The sequence below is a fragment of the Lissotriton vulgaris genome, chromosome 10, assembly GCF_964263255.1.
Source record: "Lissotriton vulgaris chromosome 10, aLisVul1.2, whole genome shotgun sequence".
Classification (NCBI taxonomy): domain Eukaryota; kingdom Metazoa; phylum Chordata; class Amphibia; order Caudata; family Salamandridae; genus Lissotriton; species Lissotriton vulgaris.
The window spans coordinates 26,370,255-26,394,045 of NC_141698.1; the positions used below are offsets into that span (position 1 = coordinate 26,370,255).

Sequence of the window (23,791 nt, forward strand, 5' to 3'; positions counted from 1 at the left end):
AGCCACCACCGTTGGGGCGCGATGCCATCCTCCGAGGCGGCCTGGGTACCCCTGGGAGGACCAGGGCACCCTGAGTGTGAGTGCACCCCCACTAAGGAGGGGTCGGTCTCGTCTCGGGGACTGGGTCAGACCTCTACAAGACTCTCACACCCCTTGGCTCTGATAGTGAGGGGGGGGGGGGGGGGAATAGGCTCTTCCAGGGATACCAGTTGTCCGTCCCTCTTCCAACCACAAATGTTCCTAAACAATGGTTCTTTTGCTCACAGTGCCGCTTTTAGAAATGCCAGTGTGGGTCACAGATAAATGTGTCCTCGGTGGAATGATGTCCCCGGAAAGGGGCCGTTCGGTGCTATCAGATAATATCAAAGCGGCGTGAAGCGCCAAAAGAAGGCCCGCAAGCGCTACATATAAAAGTTCAACCCAGCCAGCCCCGGGCGCCTTTAAGCTGAAATTAAACGCCCAGGCTGCGGGGCAAACCGGCCTCTTAACTGGTGACAACGAATGCGGAATAACCGAAGGCTCGCGGAGGTCATTGTACCGGGTGAGTCGCGCGGGCAGGGCCTGCTGGCAGCGCGCGCCGCCTGTGCCCCGGAGATGCGGGTCTCCATGGCAGCCGGGGTGCCCTGGAAGCTGCCAGGTAACGGGAGTCAGGTGGACGGGGTGATGGGGAGGGCAGATGTGCGGGAGGCTGGTGATGGGGGCAGTGCAGGGCTGTGCGTGCGTGCACTAATGATTAGATGGGGGGCGGGTGTAATATACGGTGTCTTCTCATTGCTGAGTATGAGGAGTAGTAGCCATGAGTACCTCATGAGTCCCCCACTGCCGTGGCAATGAATAGCAGATTACACTTTGCGCATCTGCATATATAAGGTTTGTGCTGTGCTGGTTTTTCATGTGCAGGAGTTGGAAACAAAGTTGTTTAGCCAGGACCCAGGAGGTAAAACCGTGCAGTGAGTTAAAATTGCACAAACTTGGCCCTGTGAGCGGTTTTCTTCTATTAAGTGATTCTACACTGAAATCTGTGATGTCTCAAGGCAGCGACCTGTATCTGAGGTAATAACGCCTTCTGTGGTATTAATAAATGTGATTATTAGTGCACTTATAGCAAAAAGCATGTTTTATTTGGCCACGTTTTTTCACCGGGACGGCCGTGATAAACCTACTCCAATAAGAGAGAATATATTTTTCATTGTTCTCCATCATGGGGAAAAAAGTTTCACCCTCTAAATTTGCATATGTGTGCAAAAAGGATAGTTCTGTTTTAGTCGCACAGATAGACAAGGTGCTCTGAATTAGTCGCACTCACAAGTTGTGTATGGTTAACCCCCCCCCCCCCCCCCCCCCCCCCCCCCCCTTGGTGCAGTTCTCTGTCGCCGTCTGTTTGTGCTGCTGTAATAGCGGTTAATTCAATATTTGTCCGGTATTGTTGTAGGGAGGTGCGTAGGAAGACCGTGCTGTTGCGGTCACGTGAACTGGCTGCTCTGGGGCATGTCTGTGCTGTGTTGCATGTGTGTGCAGTGAACAGTCTAGCGTGCCCTGTGGAGACGATACGATGTCTGCGTAATAGGGTGGCAGAAACGGCGGAACATTTAGTTACGACCCCCATGTAAGGGATCGGTCATTACTAGCGCCCAAACCAACATTACAAATGATTTGTGTCTTGTCTTACAATAACTAGATAAAGAAATTGGCGCACATGGACATATAATACAACTTCTTATAAATTAACCTTATAAAATAAGTATATAAATATTTGATTAAGACCAGGCACAAGTGATTGTATGAAGTTTTATGCAAAAATGAAATAAACGATGTCAAAACACCAAAAAAAACAAATGTGTTTCTCGTTGCCTTGCAGACCCCGCCGGCTCGGGCCGCGGCTCCTGGGCAAGGAAGGGGGCACCGGGGGGGGTGCCAGGACCCCTGAAGCGGCGCAGGAGCGGCAGGTATGGGGTCACTTTCCAATGGGCGACGCCCTAAAAAGTGTGTGATGTGCTGAACACGTGTCTTGTCTCGTTGGAGTTGAGGTGCGGCCCGTTCTTGGCCGTGAAAGTCAGCAGGGCCGAGGCAAAGTCCGGCCCAAAGCCCTACGGTCTGGGAAGGCTGCGTGTGAGGGGTCAAGGGTCTGGGTGACGTCATGGCGTGACGTGTCCCATTCCCACGGCCTCCAGGTCTGAAGCCTCCTGCAGGCGACGGGCCTGTGCTCACCTGTGCTCAGGTAGGCCTCGGGTATGTACTGACCCCTGGCGGGTTGTGTTCTTGTGGGTTTGAGACTAGAGCCAGCCGGGGGGAGGGCTCTAGTCTCAAACTCCCCTCCCCTCACACCACAGGCTAGAGCCTGTGGTGTGAGGGGAGGGCCCCGGCCCCTACATCACCGCTGTCTGCGAGTAAAGGGGGATTTGGGGCCGACAACGGGATCTGAGCTGCTTCCAGAGTGAGGGGCGTCAGCCCCGGTACTGTGCCAGCAGGTCACCACCTGCTGGTCCGATCTCACCTGACCTAGCGCCTTGAGAGCCCCGTCATGAATGCTTCTGTTTTTAGGCAGGTATCTAATGCAGTTTGGGGGGGTCACAGACCCAAAGCAGCTGCCATAGACACGGGGGTGCCAGCCTCGCCACCACGCCCTGGTACTGTGCCCGGGTGACCTGCAGCTGTGATCTCGCTTGGCCTAGCGCCTTGAGCCCCCCTAATGAATGCTCAGGTTTTTAGGTAAGTGCGTAGGTAGCGTCAGTCTGGTTTCAAGGCGCTGAGCAGGTAACCTAGGTCGGGTGGGGACCACAGGAGGGTGGTCTTGTAAGGTCTGATTACAAAGTGGTCACAAGCATGTTTTGGGATGGTCCCAAACCTTGTGACCTCTGTGATGGAATAAACTTTAAGTGTTGAATAGTTTGATGATGGCTGTGGAGGGTACAGGGCGGTGCGAAACGTAGACAATTGAACAAATCATGGATTATTGCTGAATTCCAGGTCTTTTTTGCACTTTGTAGAAAGACCCCCGCTGCGGACTTGCTGAGATGGTATCTTTCTAGTGCCCAGCTCACTTTCCCACCCATGATCTGTCTCCAGCCTGCAATAACTTGTTTCGGGTACCCACCTGCGTGTTTGACCAGACTGCGCGCCGTCCAGGTGTTACCCATGCATGGCTTTTACTCTAGCCTGGACCCCCTAGCTCTGCTTCTCGGACTCTAGCAGCTTCTAAGCACTACCCCTTCTCCCAGCGCGCCATACTTTGGCTTCCAGCTTTTCCAGGTGAAGAGGCCTCTACGTTAATTAGGTGAACCCTCCCACACCTGGGCTCTGAGTGATGCAACGCGGTGTATGTTACCCTGACCCTGCCTCCTGAGCGGATCTAATGTTGTATTTCCATATGAGTGAGGCGCCTGTAGAAGAAGGTACAAACTCTGATACACTGGACTTCCTACAACTGCCAGGGTGGGGTACTGCATGTTAACTCTTGCATTTGCACAGGTTTTACTTTCTAATGGTCTAGAAGAACCTACTTGTTCTGGGTAGGATTCCTCAATCTGGGTCTTCACCAGCTCTGCGTTTCACCCACTAATATCCCACAGTGCTTAATTTGTAAAAAACAAATAAAAACAAATAAAAAAAAATAAAAAAAAATATTATATATATATATATATATATATATATATATATATATATATATATATATATAATACACCAATGCTCTTGTCAAGAGGCCACTGCAGCTTGCATCACACATTGCCGCTGCCAGTGATAGTAGCAACACAACTACTAACATTACACTCCTACAAGTGTGTGACAGTTAAGACTATTTCAGGCCCCCAAAGCTTTAAGATTGGCTTGGGCGGCAGGTGATTTTTTTTTATGTATATCTAATTGATGATTAACTTTTGTTGTGGTCCTCTCCAAATTAGCTAGGCAGTGCCACCTTGTGTCTTAAGGGCCGGTGTTCACAATTCAGTACCGGCGCCGAGCACTGGAAACCACCGGCTCACATTAAGCACTGCTGCACCATTGTGTTGCGTTAATCGGTGTCACTGACCCGGGTGTTCCTGGAAGTAAAGTTTGAGCTAAAACTGAATACAGAAGTTAAACCCTCACAAGCCTCTAGTGACCCAATGTTAGTTAATATCCCACAGTTGCGGTACACTTTAAAGAGGCATATTACCTTGTCTAGCAATATCTCCTCTGAACTGGGGGCAGGGTGGTGAGGGCCTCGGGGGTTGAAGGAATGTAATGTGCTGTAATATGTCTATAGTGCTTTTGTACTGCTTGTTGATACAGTCCAGTGAGTAGTTACTGCCACAATAGTGCTTGGATGGAAGAAGGGGCTGGTTGAGGAGACACGACTTTGTGTTGAGCTTTGGTATCACGCGTGAGGTCCAGCCTGTGCTCCAGTAACTGCACAGTGACTCGTATGTGCATCTTACACATGTGGTTGTAGGTGCTAGGAGCATGTAAGTTGCACATTCAAACCCGTTAGGAGGAGTTTCTTTGAGGTCCAGATAGTTGGAACAGCCAGGTCTTTATTTCTCGATGGTGGTTGAAGGCCCGACCATCTCTCAAAATATTCCAAAGCTTGCATGTCTGTGCTGGAAAGGAACTTTGAGGCGTGAAGGTTTTAACCAGAGGGGGACATTTTCAGATGTGGGAGGGCCATCACTGATCAGAGGTTTGTCTTTTGTAATGCCACCGCTTTCTGGGATCAACCTTCAAGGTCTCAGTCTTCAATCAAAGCCCTCCTGTATCCGCTCCTTTGGAAGCTGACGATGACACACAAAGCTGGCGAAGAGATTCCACTTTGTAATCGAGGAGTACATTTACGCTCCACTTCGGATTCTGATATGGAGGCCGCTATTCCAAGTATCTTAGAATTATGCACCAGCAAAATCTGTTAGTGCAGCTTTTGTTTTTTCCTCAGACCATTTTACCTTTTAATTTTCAGGATTTGCAGGTGGGACTAAGGGATAAAGTGCCGGATAGGTTTTGCCCTCATACCATTGTGTTTCTTCCATGCAGGTTCCTCTATTAACACCTACATTAAATTTGTGCTGGGAAGATCCTAATTCTATGCACAAATTTTGCACCACTCTGAATCCAGATTCGCGTACAAGCCCCATTTTGCCCCAAAGTCTGGATTTAATGCCTGTAACTTGGCCCTTCTGAAGGATAGTCTATTTTGACATCTGCAGGGATGTGGAATTTTCGAAAATATATACTTGTCCATGAGATAGAATGTTTAATCATAAATCTAAACATCTTGTAAAAAAAATCTACTTGTCCCTTAGGTGCCATGCAGCGATGTGACAAAATATGGCCGCGTTCTTATTGAATAGGAGCTCTGACAATAGGCTCTGTGAATACGGCAGGACTCGTATTATCGCAGGGTATGTTTTCTAGCAGTGCCCGGATATGTCCACCTTTTCACAAATCTACACACTGGAGCAGGATGTAGGAAAAATTGGAACTTCAAGGGTTGGAATATCCTTTTGAGTCTGCACACACCTCCAAAATTGCATGTTTATGGGTTTCGATAAAGTCTTCTTTAATCTCTTTCTGCACCGGGACACGTAAATGTACTCCTGAAGAGGGCAGAAGTAATGTGGAAATTACAGGTTGTAGGGAAAGTGAACTTGCAGACGCTCAGCAGATTCACACATGAGCAAACTAACACCTGCGAATTCGCACACGCAAAAATGCTGATCACAGCGGAGTATGGTTTCCAGGCCTGTCTTTGTAAATACTTGTGAGTTCATGAAAGTAATAAGTCTGCTTTAATGCGAGACCATAAACCATGGCTGCGTTTTTGTGACTTTCTGTAATAATTGGTACCATAGTTACGTATAGTGTTAGCCAAGGTCTTTTTGTTTTTATCAAAATTGTGCATGTATGTGTATATATATATATATATATATATGTGTGTATAGTGTGTGTGTGTGTATATGTATGTATGTGTATATATAATATATATATATATATATATACATGCATACACATATATATACACGTAGCTCGTCACTCAAACCAGGCAGCCGCCGAAGTTTACCGCACAAATGACGAAAGCAGACCCAGATTTCTTGCTAATTCAAGGTGGTTTTATTTTCTCAGCCAGCCAGCCGCCATTACGTGTTTCGCCTCCAACGAAGCTTGATCACATGGCAAATTGCAGTAGGCAGTGACCAGTATTTAAAGTGACAGTGCATAGGTAATACAGAGTATCTTTCGGACAGAAATGGAAAAAATACTACTGTTGAATAACTGTGCAAATTTTAGCAATACCAATACCACAGTCTAATAAATAGAAGATGAATAAATATGGTAAAATCATACAAAATTCATAGTATTATAAAATAATTATTGTTTTCTATGGAAAAAATTAATAAACAATTTTCCAACTAATTGTTCCTCCAGTATTTTTTACACAATTGAAATGATATATTCCTTGTGAAAACATAATCTAATTCATTGCAGCGGAAACAACAATTGTCAATATCTCCATTCAAACCATTATCGGTAGTTGATATTGCCCCAGTGGGCATTGATCCATTTCATAGCCCTACTCTGACCATAAATCACATAACTGATATACTGGTACCTGTAAGTCAAATTAAGTGTAAATAACATGAAAAAAGTGCTCGTGCAAGTGCAAAGTTACATTCAGATGTCTGGGACCATCCCGGTTAGACCCCCTTCCCCCACCATTTAAAAACGTCATATTCTGAGGCGCGAAATTCTGTCATTAGTAAATGATTCAGCAGAAACATTAATATACAATACAGGTAATCTAAATGCTACATATTCCTAGTAAACATGTCATTAGTATGATCCCAAGATTATATGGTAAGATATTATATGTGCATTCTTCCATGTAAAGGCTAAATTATAGTAAACAAGTATGTAGGTCTTCTGTGGCATTCAACCCATTCGGTTGTATACTGTCCAGCTCCAGAATGTATCTGGTTTCGAGAAGCCGAAGCCTCGCTTCTCTATCTCCTCCTCTTTTTAGAGGCCATACCGTATCTATAACCTAGTATTGGAGCTCTGATGGATTTGACTCATGGGATGTTTCAAAATGCCTGGCTACAGGATAGGCCTGATCTTTACCAGTGATGGCCCTTATGTGCTGGAGTATTCTCTTGCGGGCTGGCAATTTGGTACTTCCCACGTACCTCAGCCCACACGAACACTCCAGCACATAAACCGCAAAGTCTGTTTTACATGTTAATTGTTTGGTAATCTCTTCTGGACGCTGTGCAAACGGACTGCTGTAATTGTTTTTGTTGCAACCATACCGGCAAGCCTTGCATTGACTACACTTCTTAAAGCCTTTACTCAAAGCCCCCCATGTATTGGACAACTGTGGTTCCAGGGTGTTATTAACCAATGATCTAGCCATTGAAGTACATCTCCTAAAGGTCAACATAAGCAAGTTTGAAACCCTCTGACCTATCACTGGATCCCCTTTAATGAGGTTCCAATTTCGATATAAGATCTTCCGGATGTCTGAGTGTTGCCTGCTGTATGTGACAATCATGTGTGGCTGTATTCTGTCATCCTGTGAGGAAATGGCTACAGCCCGTGGTTTAGGAATTAAGGCCTCATCACGGGACATTTGTTGTGTCCTCCTTATTGCGGATTCTACTATGTTCTTAGAGTAGCCCCTTTCCAGGAATCTTTTCCTACTGGCTTCTTGTGCCGCTACACATTTTGACTCCACACTACACAGTCGTTTGATTCGCATCATTTCCCCGTAGGGGATACTGCGGATCAAATGACGGGGATGGTGACTTGTGGCATGAAGAATAGTGTTGCCAGCTATTGGCTTTCTGTAAAGCTTGGTCGCCAGGGTGTTGTTGTGCACATAAATATATATATATATACATACATATATACACACATATATATATATATATATATATATATATATATATATATATATATATATATATATATATATATATATATATATATATATAATTAGTTTTTTTTTAAACATTTTTTTAAACATTTTTTTTTATACTGCGAGTGACGGCATTCTGCTCTTTCGCAAAGATCAAATCTTCCCTCAAAGTACTTTCCTTCGGTTCCAGGGACTATTATGTCAAAGTCTGCTTTTGGAGCTAAAAAACATTTTGCTTTTACCAAATGTATTTGTCGCATTGGTAAGGGCCCAGCACTTCCCACAATAACATTTTAAATAACTGTCAAAAGAAAAATCACATAGAAAAAAAACAAAAGGTTGGCAACCATGGCCAGACCTATTTGATTTTGACAGTTCTTGTTTATTTTCATGTTCTTCATACATAATCTTGCCAAAATTGTATTTATGCTAATTTCCCATTATTATTTTGGAAGTACTGGCAGTTATCAAAGCTGCTGCAACAAGGAAAAAATAAGGTGATAATAGCTTAGTTATTATCTTTTTATTTGTCCTTTACTGACACTGCTTAAAAGCAACGAGGCGACGCTCCTCCGCCTTAGCAGAGGAGCCGCCACTTATTGTCACACACCACCCCCCCTCAGGAATGCTCCACCTTTCCTCTTCCAGGAATGTTTAGGCTGCTGTACCTTGAGTGCGGTTTGTTTAGCAGTTCACACGCCGCCTCGGGGTGTGAAATCAGATGTTGTTCTGTCCTTCCAGCCACCAGCTGGGCCTGGGAGCTGTGGGGGCTTCACGCCTCCCAGACCCTGGCGGTGGGGGCCCATCTGTCGCCCCCTGTGAAGCACCTTCGGACCTCTAAGGGGCGGCGGCAGGAGGCGCCCCACGAGTGCCCAGGGGCCAACAGGGAGCGCGAGGCATGCGCAGAGGGAAAGAACTGTGCAGTGCGCACATGCCAGGGTTAGCAGAGCGTGAACGTAATATATTGAAACTGTATATTGCTATGCCATTGTGTGTTTTTTTTAGTTTTTAAGGGGGGGCGGGGGGAGCGTTTTATATCGCGCAAACTAGACCCGGTGGTATCGGGGCGCTTTACACGAGCACTGGTGACGTTACAGACACTTTTTTTTTCTTCTTATGTTAGGTACCGGGCGATAAAGTGATTTGCCCAGAATCACAAAATGTCTAGCATCCCTGCCGAGACTCTAACCCGGTCTCCCAACTGCGAGGTCGACTGCCCTAGCCGTTAGGCCACATTCCATCCCCAGGGGAGGCTGGGCCACACTTTCAATTGAAAAGGCGTTTTTTTATTTACGGTAAACTTTGGACACTTAACAGTTGTAGAAAAAAGTAAAAAGTGGTGGGGAAATTGGAGGGAAAAAGGATACCGCCCCTCATTTTAGTTCCCATAGGAATCTTTGGTGGCCGCCGCATCAAATCCTACTGAACGGATTTACGCCAAAGTTGGCATGAAAGTAGAACTTTACTCAAAGGGCGCTTTGTCGACTTTGGGTAAGTCTGTTAAGTAGATTTTTGTGAGAGGAGAGTTTGAGAAGGGTGCCCCTGGCAGGGGTGTATGCACTGTACGTGTAGTGGACACCCAATGAGGCGTGTACTACTCGCGCAGCGCACACACTAAGGGGGTGAGGTCCATTGCACGTCCCATCGAGACATGGAAGTACTTGCACATGCTTGGTCTGTGTGCTCATCCCGGCCCCGCTGTGAATGCCCTCTGACCTGGAAACGGTGCAGAAAGTACCCTTTCTGCCTCACACTGTGCCATGAGGATCGCACAGCAGGATTTTGGGTGGTCTGTGGGACTGCCCTGCTCGACTTACCCCTGCCCCCTCTTTTTAGGTCTCGCCTGTTGCCGATGCGCATGCGCATCGAGCAAAGCGAGACTATTGCGAGTTATCCACACTTTATCTGCACTGCAAGGAATCGTGGCGATTCCTTGCAGTGCCCGTGAGTTTTAAGGTCAATGCGCATGCGCATTAAGCTTATGCGCATGCGCATTGACCTTAAAACTCACGGGCGCGTGCACGTCCGTCTTTGTTTACCCCTCCGCCCCCTCCCGCCGTGTCGCCTTTCTCCTCCCCCTCCCCTCTCTTCCTTCCGTCGTGTCGCACCTCTCACCAGGCTCTTGAAGCACGACGCTTCACCAGCGCTTCCCTCCCACTCGCTCACTACCCTTCTCCCCCACCCCCATCCGACTTGTTAACATTCCACTACTTCAGCACCTCCACGCCCCTATAGAGACCCTACCTAATAACACCACCCTCCCTTCACACCCTTCGGTAACGCTCCGCCTCCGTGATACGGCCCTTAAATGTCCACCTCCCTCCAAAAAGATTATCTGGTACCTTCATGAGTCGTCTCCCGGGCTCACCTCCTCCGCCTTGCCTGAACTCTCCTCCCCTGTCCAGTTGCTTCAAATGTTCATCTTCTCTCCCCCCCAGGCTCCACAGGAAGCCTGCACCCACGTCTCCGTCTCCCGGGCTCACCTCCTCCGCCTTGCCTGAACTCTCCTCCCCTGTCCAGTTGCTTCAAATGTTCATCTTCTCTCCCCCCCAGGCTCCACAGGAAGCCTGCACCCACGTCTCCTAGGCAATGTCCCAGGGCACCCGGAACTTGTATTTCCCATCAGTTTCTGCGTGCGATAACTAGCAAAAGAAGGACTACAATTCCCGACGCCCTTCACAGCAGAGGCCTTGATATGTGAAAATCACTCCATTGTTTACTGATTGCAGAAGCTTTAAGCCTCTCTCTGCTTCAGGAGTGAACGAGGTGTAATTTACTGTGAATAAAACTCTACGGGTGGGACAAGTTATTAGAAGTACATTTCTGCATCACACCAATTGCAGCCTTATAACCCGATGTTCCTATTACCAGCTCAATAGCAACCAGTTTATCACCCTCTAAAGGATGAAAGGCTGAGCCTTCCCTACGAATATTCAGAATTGGTAGAGGTCACACTCGGATGTCGGGTCAACTCAGTGAGTCATCTGGCTTACTGAAGGCCAACAGGTTGTCTGTCTAGAAGTCTTTTATAGTCGTGGTTGAGTTTACTTATATTTATTTCCATGTTTGAAAACATGTTTTGCTTGTGTGTGTAAAAAAGGTACTTTGACGGTTATGGGTGGCATACGGGACGCTCTGTGTGTGAGCTTGTTTAGTTTTACACAATAGACCACGTCTAAGTATACCCCAGGTGTATATTAGTATCAAAGTGTGATTTTTGTTTATAGTAGAGCAGCAATAAGGTGCATGGTTTCAGCTACCAAATAAAACGTATTGAAGAGTACAGCGTTCATACTGATGAGGGGTCATGGCGAACACCCCCTTGCTGTGCTTTGAAAAACGCTCCTTTTCAGGTGGAAGGAATTACCCATAAACACGCGAGCGCATTGCTTGTAGCTGAATGGCGTATGGCAGTTCTTGTGATAACAAGCAGAACCGAAATTACTTTGTCTAATCTCCTAAACAAACATGCTGCGTGACAGCATTTTTTTTCTTTTTCACACACACGGCATTCACGTTTCATTTTTATTTACAATGGGCAGAACAGATGCCGAAACCTCGTTGCCACTCTTCGTGAATGGGAGAAGGGAAAGGATGTGGTTTAACGGCTAGAGTGGTGGACTTTGAGCCAGGGACCCAGCCTTGAGTCTGTCCGGAGGCTCAAACATACTGTGATTCCGGGCAAATCACACTCTCCCCGTGCCTAACAATGAATGTGTCCATCTGTAATGCAACTATTGCTCATGTAAAGCACTGATATCCTAAGGTTGATTTCGAGCTATATAAAAATGCAAAAACAGACATGCTACAGCTCCCTCCCCTGCCCGCCCCCTCCCGCCGTGTCGCATTTCTCCTCCCCCTCCCCTCTCTTCCTTCCGTCCTGCCGTGTCGCACCTCGCCTGCACGTTTTCGGCAAGGAACTTTGCCAGCGCTTGTTTAGTTAACGCTGCCGCATAAAATAAGGCCTTCCCTGCCTTCCCTTGCACTCGAGTCTGAAGTCAGAAAAGACTTATATAATCCAGGGTGCTGCATGCGTTTTTTTGTTAACAGTGAAGGTGTGCGATTGTGGCATATTCTACTTGGGCTGTTCAGGTTCAAGAGCTTTCTTCTAGCCTTGAGCGTTGGTGTTCAGGATATATCGTTCATTCTTCAAGAATGAGAGTGCAGGGAATACGAGCGTGAGGGTTCTTTTTACTATGGTTCATCATTTTGATCTCTGGATCTATTAACATCATATTCCTTGTATATTGTCCCTTCATTATAGTGCCCATCATCTCCTTTCACCACTCTAAGATGGCGACGGCCTTTGCATTCTTTTCACTTCTGGTCCTTTAAATCGGAACTCCTTTCTCTAACACAACTGTTTATCTAGTCGGCTTAGACCCCTCTAGACCGACTAGCTACACGACCCGGAGCTGGATAGACCAGGCATTATGCCGTGACTAATAGGTAAGCTACCAATTACCTAGATGTCTATCGACTGTCTTAAGATACTCCCGACCGTTTTCCCGTGCACACTCCCCCGACCCCCCTTTTTTTACATTGCACAGATCAAACCGCTAAACTTCCTGACTACGCTAAGAGCCGGGACCATAAGATTGTATCAATACTGGTAAGCCAACCTACAAGTTCCGTCTTTAATCGCCCCATAACCCACTTCATGTGTCCGAGGGATCTCACTTTAATGTCTTTCCAGATATCTTTTTTTTAAATATATTTCACTGTGTAAGTACGCTTAACATACAGCATGCCTCTTTTTTTCTCTTTTTTCCCTCTTCACTGGCGTTTTCCAGCACCCTGTGTTTCTAATTCGTTCCTTCCTCACAAGGACTACTAATTAGGTAGTCACAATTCGAATATAAGAATCACTAATCCTTTTTTTCCTTAAAGTGCACTTTGCAAACTATGCACGATCAGATTATATACTTCACGGGAAGTGTAACAAGGGCTAAACTTCTCCTTCTATTCACACCGGACCATTTATTGCACAGCATTTGCGCTCACAATCTTTAACATATTATCCCGTTATACTAATGACCCTCACAAGGCTTTCCGTTTTTATTATTAGAGTCCATTTCACTGTTCATACAGTTTGAACCAACAAATCTGTTATCAAGTTTCTTACTATTATTCCTTTCTCCTGTTATTCGTTTCAACCATCTTAATCCCCACCATCACTTGGTCTGTTCCGTTGACAACTATTGCTCCACTTGAACCCTGCAATGACCGGACACTCGCAATATGTAACTATTACCAAATAAATTTTCTTTCTCCAATATATCTTCTTATACAAATGTTTACATCGTATATTTAATCATGACACTCTATTGGGCACTACCTTTCTTAAATTTGTACACAAATGGGTTAATACTTATTTACAAACTGATTTTTCACAAATGTCTAAATTCATACTTTATCCTATTGACATTATTTGAATATGCACTTCTGACATGTTATCTTTTTTATTTTCCATGTATATTTATATCCCTGTATACCTTTATGATCTGATTATTGTTTTATTTCTTTGGTTAATTCCTGTCGCTCGCCTGTCTGCCATAACCCTTGGTTTTTTTCGATTTTCGGCTGAAATCAATGCCGCACGGTCTATATTATTATGACTCTTATTTTTCCAATGTACCTAATTGCTTGCCACTATTAATGTGCCGCTCATTGCTGAAATGTATATATTCATGGCTTTTTTCCCCCCAATGCATCTCATTGCTTTTCATTTTTAATGTGCCAATTGTGTCAATTGTGCCTCCCGAATTATGTTAATCACAAGTGTGTGCGTGTATAAGTGCGCGTGCATGTGTGTCTGAGTGTACACATTTGCATAGGTATGTAGGAGTCCCTGTGTTTGTGTGTGTGCTTATATATCTGCATGCGTGTGTGTAAATGTATCTGCTCTTGGTAGTGCTGCATATGTATATGCATGCTTGCTATATGCATTTCTATGTGCATGTGTGTGTCTGTGTTTGTATGTGCTCCTGCTTGCAAGCGTATGTGTGCCTGAGAGTGTATATGTATGCTTGTGTGGTTGCATCTATCAATGTATGTGGCTGCAGGTGACTGTGTTTCCAGATGTGTGCATGTCTGTCTGTGCATGCATGTTTCTATATTTCTGTGCTTGCACGTTAGTGTTTCTATCTGTGCATCTATATTGATATTTAAGAGTTTTTTAGGTCGAGCTATTCGAATCGCATGCGCGCGAGAAGGGCTTTAAACAAACTTGAACTTACCCTCAACCCCTCACTCACCCTCACCCTCACTCACCCTCACCCACTTTCCCTCACCCTCCCACCCCCCCCCACCCTCACTCACCCTCACCCTTCACCCTCACCCACCCTCACCCTCACCCCTCACCCACCCTCAACCCCTCACCCACCCACTCACCCCACCCCACTCACCCTCACTCACCCTCACACCCCACCGCCTCACCCACCCTCACTCACCCTCACCCTCACCACCCTCACCCCCTCACCCTCACTCACCCACCCCACTCACCCTCACACCACCCTACCCCCCCACCACCCTCACCACCCTCACCCCACTCACCCTCCCACCCCCTCACCCCTCACCCTCACCCTCACCCCACCCCTCACCCACCTCACCCTCACCCACCCTCACCCCTCACCCCTCACCCTCACCCTCCCCTCACCCTCCCCCCATCCTCACCCCCACCCTCCACCCACCCTCACCCTCACCACCCTCCCCACCCTCACTCACCCTCCCCTCACCCTCACTCCCTCACCTCACCCTCACACCCCTCACCCCTCACTCACCCCCACTCACCCCTCAACCCCTCAACCTCAACCCCTCACCCTCCCTCACCCTCCCTCACCCTCAACCCCTCACCCTCACTCACCCTCAACCCCTCACCCCCTCACCCTCAATCCCTCACCCACACTCACCCACTCACCCCCCACTCACTCACACTCACCCACCCTCACTCACCCTCACTCACCCTCACTCACCCTCACCCTCACTCACCCTCACACTCACTCACCCTCACCCTCAACCCCTCACCCTCAACCCCTCACCCACCCTCAACCCCTCACCCTCACTCACCCTCAACCCCTCACCCTCAACCCCTCACTCACCCTCACCCTCAACCCCTCCTCACCCTCAACCCCTCAGCCTCACCCTCACTCACCCTCAACCCCTCACCCTCACTCACCCTCAACCTCATGCTAAAGATTTACAAAAAAACCATAAACAATTCTAAAAGCACTAACTCTAATGCTGCGAGACCTATTGCATTTCTAATGCTTGTTAGTACTGGCCCCTTTTGCCTCTCCCCCAGGTCTTTAGGTGACTTCATCACCTTATTCTGGATTTGAAAATGTGATCAACTGACATATGGCAGGTACAGGCAGTGCTTGAAATGGGAAAATAAAAGTGCAGGTACTGTGTACACATAGTGCTTAATTTGAGCCGGTGGTTTCTGTGGCTCAGCAACGCCACCAATTGTCAACACCGGCACTTGTTACAGTCTGCCACAGGGTGGCGCCGTCTGTCTAATTTTAAAGATAATCACAACAACAGTTGTTTATTAATTCAATCTAGATTGAAAATGACTATTGGTTCCACAAAAGCCGTTATTAAAGTTTCGGGGCCGGGAATAGTCTGAATTCTCACGCTTATAGGAGTGTGGTGGTTGGTAGTTGTGTTGGAAATGTCATTGGCAACACTGGCAGGGGCAACTTTAAGGAAAAAAGCACAGGTGCACCACTTATTAATGTTCGACAAAAGCAAATATAAAGTCTAACTTCAAGAACCGTGTTCTTACTAAAGTTTTTTTGTTTATTCCAATATCAAAAGATTCTATCATAAAAACAAGGTCATGGGTATCACGTGGTCACAAGAGCACAGCCGACGCGTTTCGTCCTTGGAACGGACTTCTTCAGGGCATTAGTTATTCCCCATTCCGTGTTGGGGTAACTGAATACCCAAATGCAGCACGACTTCCTCCAAAGATATGAAGAGGCCGGATAATGTCTGTGCGTGGGCAAAACGTATCAAACCAAAACATCAGGATGATCGGTCACAAGAAGGTGCGCCGAGTTCCTACTCGGGCGTAATCCATAATGAAATCTAAGGTATGATTAGATCGAATCCAAAGCTTGTATGTTCCTAGTATGGCCAGAGCATGTCAATCTCGAAAGCGGTGTCCTCCTGACCAGGGCCCTGGCACTTCTTTTTTCACAAATTAAGCACTGCAGGCACGCCCCCCCCCCCCCCCCCCCCCCCCCCTCACACTGACCTGCCCGGCTGTCTCAAGCCGCACTACCGGGTTCCCCAATGGCTACTGAGACTTTTCGCAGGAGGCACGTGCACTGCCCAGCAAAAGGGGGGGGGGGGGGGGTGCTCGGCAGGTGTCGCAGGAGGGCTGTTGGGAGACAGTCGGCTACAAGTCTGAGTTGTGTTGGGTGTGAATTCTGTCTCTGGGTGTTCTGTTGTGGGGTGAAGTTGTGTTTTGCGAGAATGGTGATGTCCAGTTATGCGGTATACCTGCGCTGTGCCGGATGTGTGCACTGTACTGGCGAAAGTGCACTGTAGGAGGCTGTTTACCTGATGCGCCAAACTGTGTGAGGTATCCGATCCGGGTGTGTTGGCGCTACATAGTAGATGTGGTCACAGCGCCGTCGCTAAGAGTCACTTCAGGGCTGTGAGGTGGTGTGTGTGAGGGGGGTGTCAGCCGTGTCAGTGAGTCACTTCAGGGCTGGGGGGGGGGGGGGGGGGGGTACGACCAGACCTCCACGCGGGCCCCCGCCCTTGTTTTCAGGCTGTGCTCCTAGACCGACTCAAACAGATGTTTGCGCTTTGAAGCCCGTGGGAGCGGGAAGAGGAGCAACATCTGGAGAGGACGGCAGCCAGCAGGGAGGGGCTGGGCTGGGGGGGGGGGGGGTGGAGGGGGTGCTGTAGGGCAGTGGAAACGTTCGCTGGCTGAGGTGTGAGCCCCACTGCACTCGTGCTCCGGTCTCACAGCGCTTCAAGGGCACCAGGACAAGGCCTCTAGGCGCGTTTCAGCCTCTGCCCGCCATGCACGGGGCCAGGGAAGCGGTTCCCTCACTGCACCAGGGCAGTGCAGTGTGCCTCAGCTCTCCACAGTGCAGCTGTTCCCTCACTGCACCAGGACAGTGCAGTGTGCCTCAGCTCTCCACAGTGCGGCTGTTCCCTCACTGCACCAGGGTAGTGCAGTGTGCCGCAGCCTTCCACAGTGCAGCTGTTCTCTCACTGCACCAGGGCAGTGCAGTGTGCCGCAGCCTTCCACAGTGCAGCTGTTCCCTCACTGCACCAGGGCAGTGCAGTGTGCCGCAGCCTTCCACAGTGCGGCTGTTCCCTCACTGCACCAGGGCAGTGCAGTGTGCCTCAGCTCTCCACAGTGCAGCTGTTCCCTCACTGCACCAGGGCAGTGTGCCGCAGCCTTCCACAGTGCAGCTGTTCCCTCACTGCACCAGGGCAGTGCAGTGTGCCGCAGCCTTCCACAGTGCAGCTGTTCCCTCACTGCACCAGGGCAGTGCAGTGTGCCGCAGCCTTCCACAGTGCGGCTGTTCCCTCACTGCACCAGGGCAGTGCAGTGTGCCTCAGCTCTCCACGGTGCAGCTGTTCCCTCACTGCACCAGGGCAGTGCAGTGTGCCGCAGCCTTCCACAGTGCAGCTGTTCCCTCACTGCACCAGGGCAGTGCAGTGTGCCGCAGCCTTCCACAGTGAGCTGTTCCCTCACTGCACCAGGGCAGTGCAGTGTGCCGCAGCCTTCCACAGTGCGGCTGTTCCCTCACTGCACCAGGGCAGTGCAGTGTGCCTCGGCTCTCCACCGTGCAGCGGTTCCCTCACTGCCCCAGGACAGTGCAGTGTGCCGCAGCCTTCCACAGTGAGCTGTTCCCTCACTGCACTAGGGCAGTGCAGTGTGCCTCAGCTATCCACAGTGCGGCTGTCCTCTCACTGCCCCAGGACAGTGCAGTGTGCCTCAGCCCTCCACAGTGAGCTGTTCCCTCACTGCCCCAGGGCAGTGCAGTGTGCCTCAGCCCTCCACAGTGAGCTGTTCCCTCACTGCCCCAGGGCAGTGCAGTGTGCCTCAGCTCTCCACAGTGCGGCTGTCCTCTCACTGCACCAGGGCAGTGCAGTGTGCCCCCGCTCTCAGCAGTGCAGCTCTTCCCTCACTTCCCCGGGGCAGGCAGTGCAGTGTGCCTCAGCTCTCAATAGTGCCACCGTTTCCAAGTGGCTGATTACTGTCCTGGTGAGGGGGTGGTCACAGCCCAACAAAGCAGTTCTCCAGGTTCTTGCCGGGACCGTCGTATCCAAGGCATTGGCTTCCTTTCTGGGCCGGCCACAGGCCGAGGTTCCCCCGGGGGCTCGCCGGACCCTGCCCCAGCCCTACGGACCTCAGCAGGCCCTGCCCTGCTCCAGTGCTGGCTCCGCTCGCAGCCCCTCCTCTGCCAGCCGGAGGTCAGACCTCCCTGGTGACAGGCTGGCAGCTGGGCACCGCTGGAGGGAAGCAGGGGGCGGGGGCTCCGAATGAGACGTTTCATCTTTCCGCAGTGAGTGGGTTCTGCGCCTGCACCTGCTCTGAGACCAGTGCTCTGGTCACACTGGCCGCAAGGAAGCGCCTGGCAGAGGCCCTCTAGTGCCTCGCTGGCGCTGGGTATAGCGCCTCACCCTGTCCTGTTGATACAGCGGAAAGGGACCCCCCGTATAATGGAAATAGTATCCGCTCGGGGTCTGTGACGCATCCCTCGAAACGACGATGGCTGTCTCACTCACAGGCATTTATAAAGCGCGCTTTCTGGGGTCCTTGTGGCCTCGCAGCGCTTTATCTGAGGGGTTCTGGTATCACCATCGCAGTCTAGGCGCTCCTGGGAGCTGCTCTGGTCTGTCTCAAGTTACATGCTGTCTGTTTGTCCAAAAGTGGCGGTTAGAGGACCCAAGGGGTGGGGGTAACCAGTTGTTAATGTCCCCTTTTAGGTGGGTAGATGGGCTAGTTTTCTGCGGGGGCGGGGCCCACCGTTGAGTGAGCTTTAATCCACTTTTGCTTGTAACCCTTGCTGGGCTTGGACCCCATGCGTGCCAGGTGCCAGGGTGAGGCAGGGGGGTGGTCGCCTGGCCGGTGCCAGGGTGAGGCAGGGGGGTGGTCGCCTGGCCGGTGCCAGGGTGAGGCAGGGGGGTGGTTCGCCTGGCCGCTACCCGCTCAGACCACATGGCTCAGACTGCCGTCAGATCAACCCACCGCCTGGTCATCCAGTTCTGGATATCAGAGCCAGGAGGCCCTTGCAGGGCGCCCTCCTTCCCCCTTAAACCTTCCTGGCAGGTACTTTCATTTTTAGGTCTGGCTTTTCTCAGTGCAGCAGTCATTCATACCTATTGCTAACAATATACACGGGGTGGGATTTGAGTCCACGCCTTTCAGCCATTGGCTCTCTTCGTCCAGCCTCTTCCAGTCATAGGCTTGAGACTTTGTCAATCGCATCTTGGCTCAGCCTAGTGGATCATTGTTCTCTCACCCAATGCTATTGCATATTTGGTTGTATCCTTCCACCTCCAACTCCAACCTTTGATCTGCATGAGGGACTACTTCACAACCTTATCTCAGTGCTTTCCTCCTTGGTGTTTAGATTTAATGCCAGTGGTACCTTTTCCTTCTCCTGGGTGTTTTGGAGCCTTTACATTCCTGAGCACAGCTCCTAAAACCTAGGTACACCCTGGACGCTAGATACAGACTCGAGATACTTACATAAATCCTCTTCTCCCCTGGCCTTGAGCCAGTCTACTGGGCAGTGCCAAGGGCGCTGAGCCCTTACCCCCTTGAAGACATGATCACCCTTTTTCCTGTGCCACAGGAGCCTCTCACTCCATGCCACCCACAGGGATCCCTTACCCTGTGCCACAGGAGCCTCTCACTCCTTGCCACCCACAGGGATCCCTTACCCTGTGCCACAGGAGCCTCTCACTCCATGCCACCCACAGGGACCCCTTACCCTGTGCCACAGGAGCCTCTCACTCCATGCCACCCACAGGGATCCCTTACCCTGTGCCACAGGAGCCTCTCACTTCATGCCACCCACAGGGATCCCTTACCCTGTGCCACAGGAGCCTCTCACTCCATTCCACCCACAGAGATCTCTTACCCCGTGCCACAGGAGCCTCTCACTCCCATGCCACCCACAGGGACCCCTTACCCTGTGCCACAGGAGCCTCTCACTCCATGCCACCCACAGGGATCCCTTACCCTGTGCCACAGGAGCCTCTCACTCCATGCCACCCACAGGGACCCCCTTTCCTGTGCCACAGGAGCCTCTCACTCCATGCCACCCACAGGGACCCCCTTTCCTGTGCCACAGGAGCCTCTCACTCCATGCCACCCACAGGGACCCCTTACCCTGTGCCACAGGAGCCTCTCACTCCATGCCACCCACAGGGACCTTCTATCCTGTGCCACAGGAGCCTCTCACTCCATGCCACCCACAGGGATCCCATACCCTGTGCCACAGGAGCCTCTCACTCCTTGCCACCCACAGGGACCCCCTTTCCTGTGCCACAGGAGCCTCTCACTCCATGCCACCCACAGGGACCTTCTATCCTGTGCCACAGGAGCCTCTCACTCCATGCCACCCACAGGGACCTTCTATCCTGTGCCACAGGAGCCTCTCACTCCATGCCACCCACAGGGACCTTCTATCCTGTGCCACAGGAGCCTCTCACTCCATGCCACCCACAGGGATCCCATACCCTGTGCCACAGGAGCCTCTCACTCCTTGCCACCCACAGGGACCCCCTTTCCTGTGCCACAGGAGCCTCTCACTTTATGCCACCCACAGGGACCTTCTATCCTGTGCCACAGGAGCCTCTCACTCCATGCCACCCACAGGGACCTTCTATCCTGTGCCACAGGAGCCTCTCACTCCATGCCACCCACAGGGACCTTCTATCCTGTGCCACAGGAGCCTCTCACTCCATGCCACCCACAGGGATCCCATACCCTGTGCCACAGGAGCCTCTCACTCCTTGCCACCCACAGGGACCCCCTTTCCTGTGCCACAGGAGCCTCTCACTTTATGCCACCCACAGGGATCCCTTACCCTGTGCCACAGGAGCCTCTCACTCCATGCCACCCACAGGGACCCCTTACCCTGTGCCACAGGAGCCTCTCACTCCATGCCACCCACAGGGACCCCTTACCCTGTGCCACAGGAGCCTCTCACTTCATGCCACCCACAGGGATCCCTTACCCTGTGCCACAGGAGCCTCTCACTCCATTCCACCCACAGAGATCTCTTACCCCGTGCCACAGGAGCCTCTCACTCCATGCCACCCACAGGGACCCCTTACCCTGTGCCACAGGAGCCTCTCACTCCATGCCACCCACAGGGATCCCTTACCCTGTGCCACAGGAGCCTCTCACTCCATGCCACCCACAGGGACCCCCTTTCCTGTGCCACAGGAGCCTCTCACTCCATGCCACCCACAGGGACCCCTTACCCTGTGCCACAGGAGCCTCTCACTCCATGCCACCCACAGGGACCTTCTATCCTGTGCCACAGGAGCCTCTCACTCCATGCCACCCACAGGGATCCCATACCCTGTGCCACAGGAGCCTCTCACTCCTTGCCACCCACAGGGACCCCCTTTCCTGTGCCACAGGAGCCTCTCACTCCATGCCACCCACAGGGACCCCATACCCTGTGCCACAGGAGCCTCTCACTCCATGCCACCCACAGGGATCCCTTACCCTGTGCCACAGGAGCCTCTCACTTCATGCCACCCACAGGGATCCCTTACCCTGTGCCACAGGAGCCTCTCACTCCATTCCACCCACAGAGATCTCTTACCCCGTGCCACAGGAGCCTCTCACTCCATGCCACCCACAGGGACCCCTTACCCTGTGCCACAGGAGCCTCTCACTCCATGCCACCCACAGGGATCCCTTACCCTGTGCCACAGGAGCCTCTCACTCCATGCCACCCACAGGGACCCCCTTTCCTGTGCCACAGGAGCCTCTCACTCCATGCCACCCACAGGGACCCCCTTTCCTGTGCCACAGGAGCCTCTCACTCCATGCCACCCACAGGGACCCCTTACCTTGTGCCACAGGAGCCTCTCACTCCATGCCACCCACAGGGACCTTCTATCCTGTGCCACAGGAGCCTCTCACTCCATGCCACCCACAGGGATCCCATACCCTGTGCCACAGGAGCCTCTCACTCCTTGCCACCCACAGGGACCCCCTTTCCTGTGCCACAGGAGCCTCTCACTCCATGCCACCCACAGGGACCTTCTATCCTGTGCCACAGGAGCCTCTCACTCCATGCCACCCACAGGGACCTTCTATCCTGTGCCACAGGAGCCTCTCACTCCATGCCACCCACAGGGACCTTCTATCCTGTGCCACAGGAGCCTCTCACTCCATGCCACCCACAGGGATCCCATACCCTGTGCCACAGGAGCCTCTCACTCCTTGCCATCCACAGGGACCCCCTTTCCTGTGCCACAGGAGCCTCTCACTCCATGCCACCCACAGGGACCCCTTACCCTGTGCCACAGGAGCCTCTCACTCCATGCCACCCACAGGGACCTTCTATCCTGTGCCACAGGAGCCTCTCACACCATGCCACCCACAGGGACCCCTTACCCTGTGCCACAGGAGCCTCTCACTCCATGCCACCCACAGGGACCACATACCCTGTGCCACAGGAGCCTCTCACTCCATGCCACCCACAGGGACCCCTTACCCTGTGCCACAGGAGCCTCTCACTCCTTGCCACCCACAGGGATCCCTTACCCTGTGCCACAGGAGCCTCTCACTCCTTGCCACCCACAGGGATCCCCTTTCCTGTGCCACAGGAGCCTCTCACTCCATGCCACCCACAGGGATCGCTTACCCTGTGCCACAGGAGCCTCTCACTCCTTGCCACCCACAGGGATCCCTTACCCTGTGCCCCAGGAGCCTCTCACTCCATGCCACCCACAGGGACCCCTCTCCTGTGCCACAGGAGCCTCTCACCTCATGCCACCCACAGGGATCCCTTACCCTGTGCCCCAGGAGCCTCTCATTCCATGCCACCCACAGGGACCCCTCTCCTGTGCCACAGGACCCTCTCACCTCATGCCACCCACAGAGATCTCTTACCCCCGTGCCACAGGAGCCTCTCACTCCATGCCACCCACAGGGACCCCTTACCCTGTGCCACAGGAGCCTCTCACTCCTTGCCACCCACAGGGACCCCTTACCCTGTGCCACAGGAGCCTCTCACTCCATTCCACCCACAGGGACCCCCATACCCTGTGCCACAGGAGCCTCTCACTCCATGCCACCCACAGGGACCCCATACCCTGTGCCACAGGAGCCTCTCACTCCATGCCACCCACAGGGATACCTTACCCTGTGCCACAGGAGCCTCTCACTCCATGCCACCCACAGGGACCTTATATCCTGTGCCACAGGAGCCTCTCACTCCATGCCACCCACAGGGACCCCTTACCCTGTGCCACAGGAGCCTCTCACTCCATGCCACCCACAGGGATCCCTTACCCTGTGCCACAGGAGCCTCTCACTCCATGCCACCCACAGGGACCCCTTACCCTGTGCCACAGGAGCCTCTCACTCCATGCCACCCACAGGGACCCCTTACCCTGTGCCACAGGAGCCTCTCACTCCATTCCACCCACAGGGACCCCTTACCCTGTGCCACAGGAGCCTCTCACTCCATGCCACCCACAGGGACCTTCTATCCTGTGCCACAGGAGCCTCTCACTCCTTGCCACCCACAGGGACCCCATACCCTGTGCCACAGGAGCCTCTCACTCCATGCCACCCACAGGGACCCCATACCCTGTGCCACAGGAGCCTCTCACTCCATGCCACCCACAGGGACCTTTTGCCCTGTGCCAGTGGTGTCCACACGCTTGGCC

General features: G+C 51.5%; 1 protein-coding gene across 1 annotated transcript in view; it reads left to right on the forward strand.

The window, feature by feature from the left end:
- CCDC120 (coiled-coil domain containing 120) overlaps nt 1-23,791 on the forward strand; it is a 172,764-nt gene that overhangs the window by 27,056 nt on the left and 121,917 nt on the right. The window contains exon 2 of the mRNA XM_086940307.1: nt 1,859-1,946. The gene's annotated coding sequence lies outside the window, so the exon portion shown is untranslated. The remainder of the gene's footprint in view (nt 1-1,858; nt 1,947-23,791) is intronic.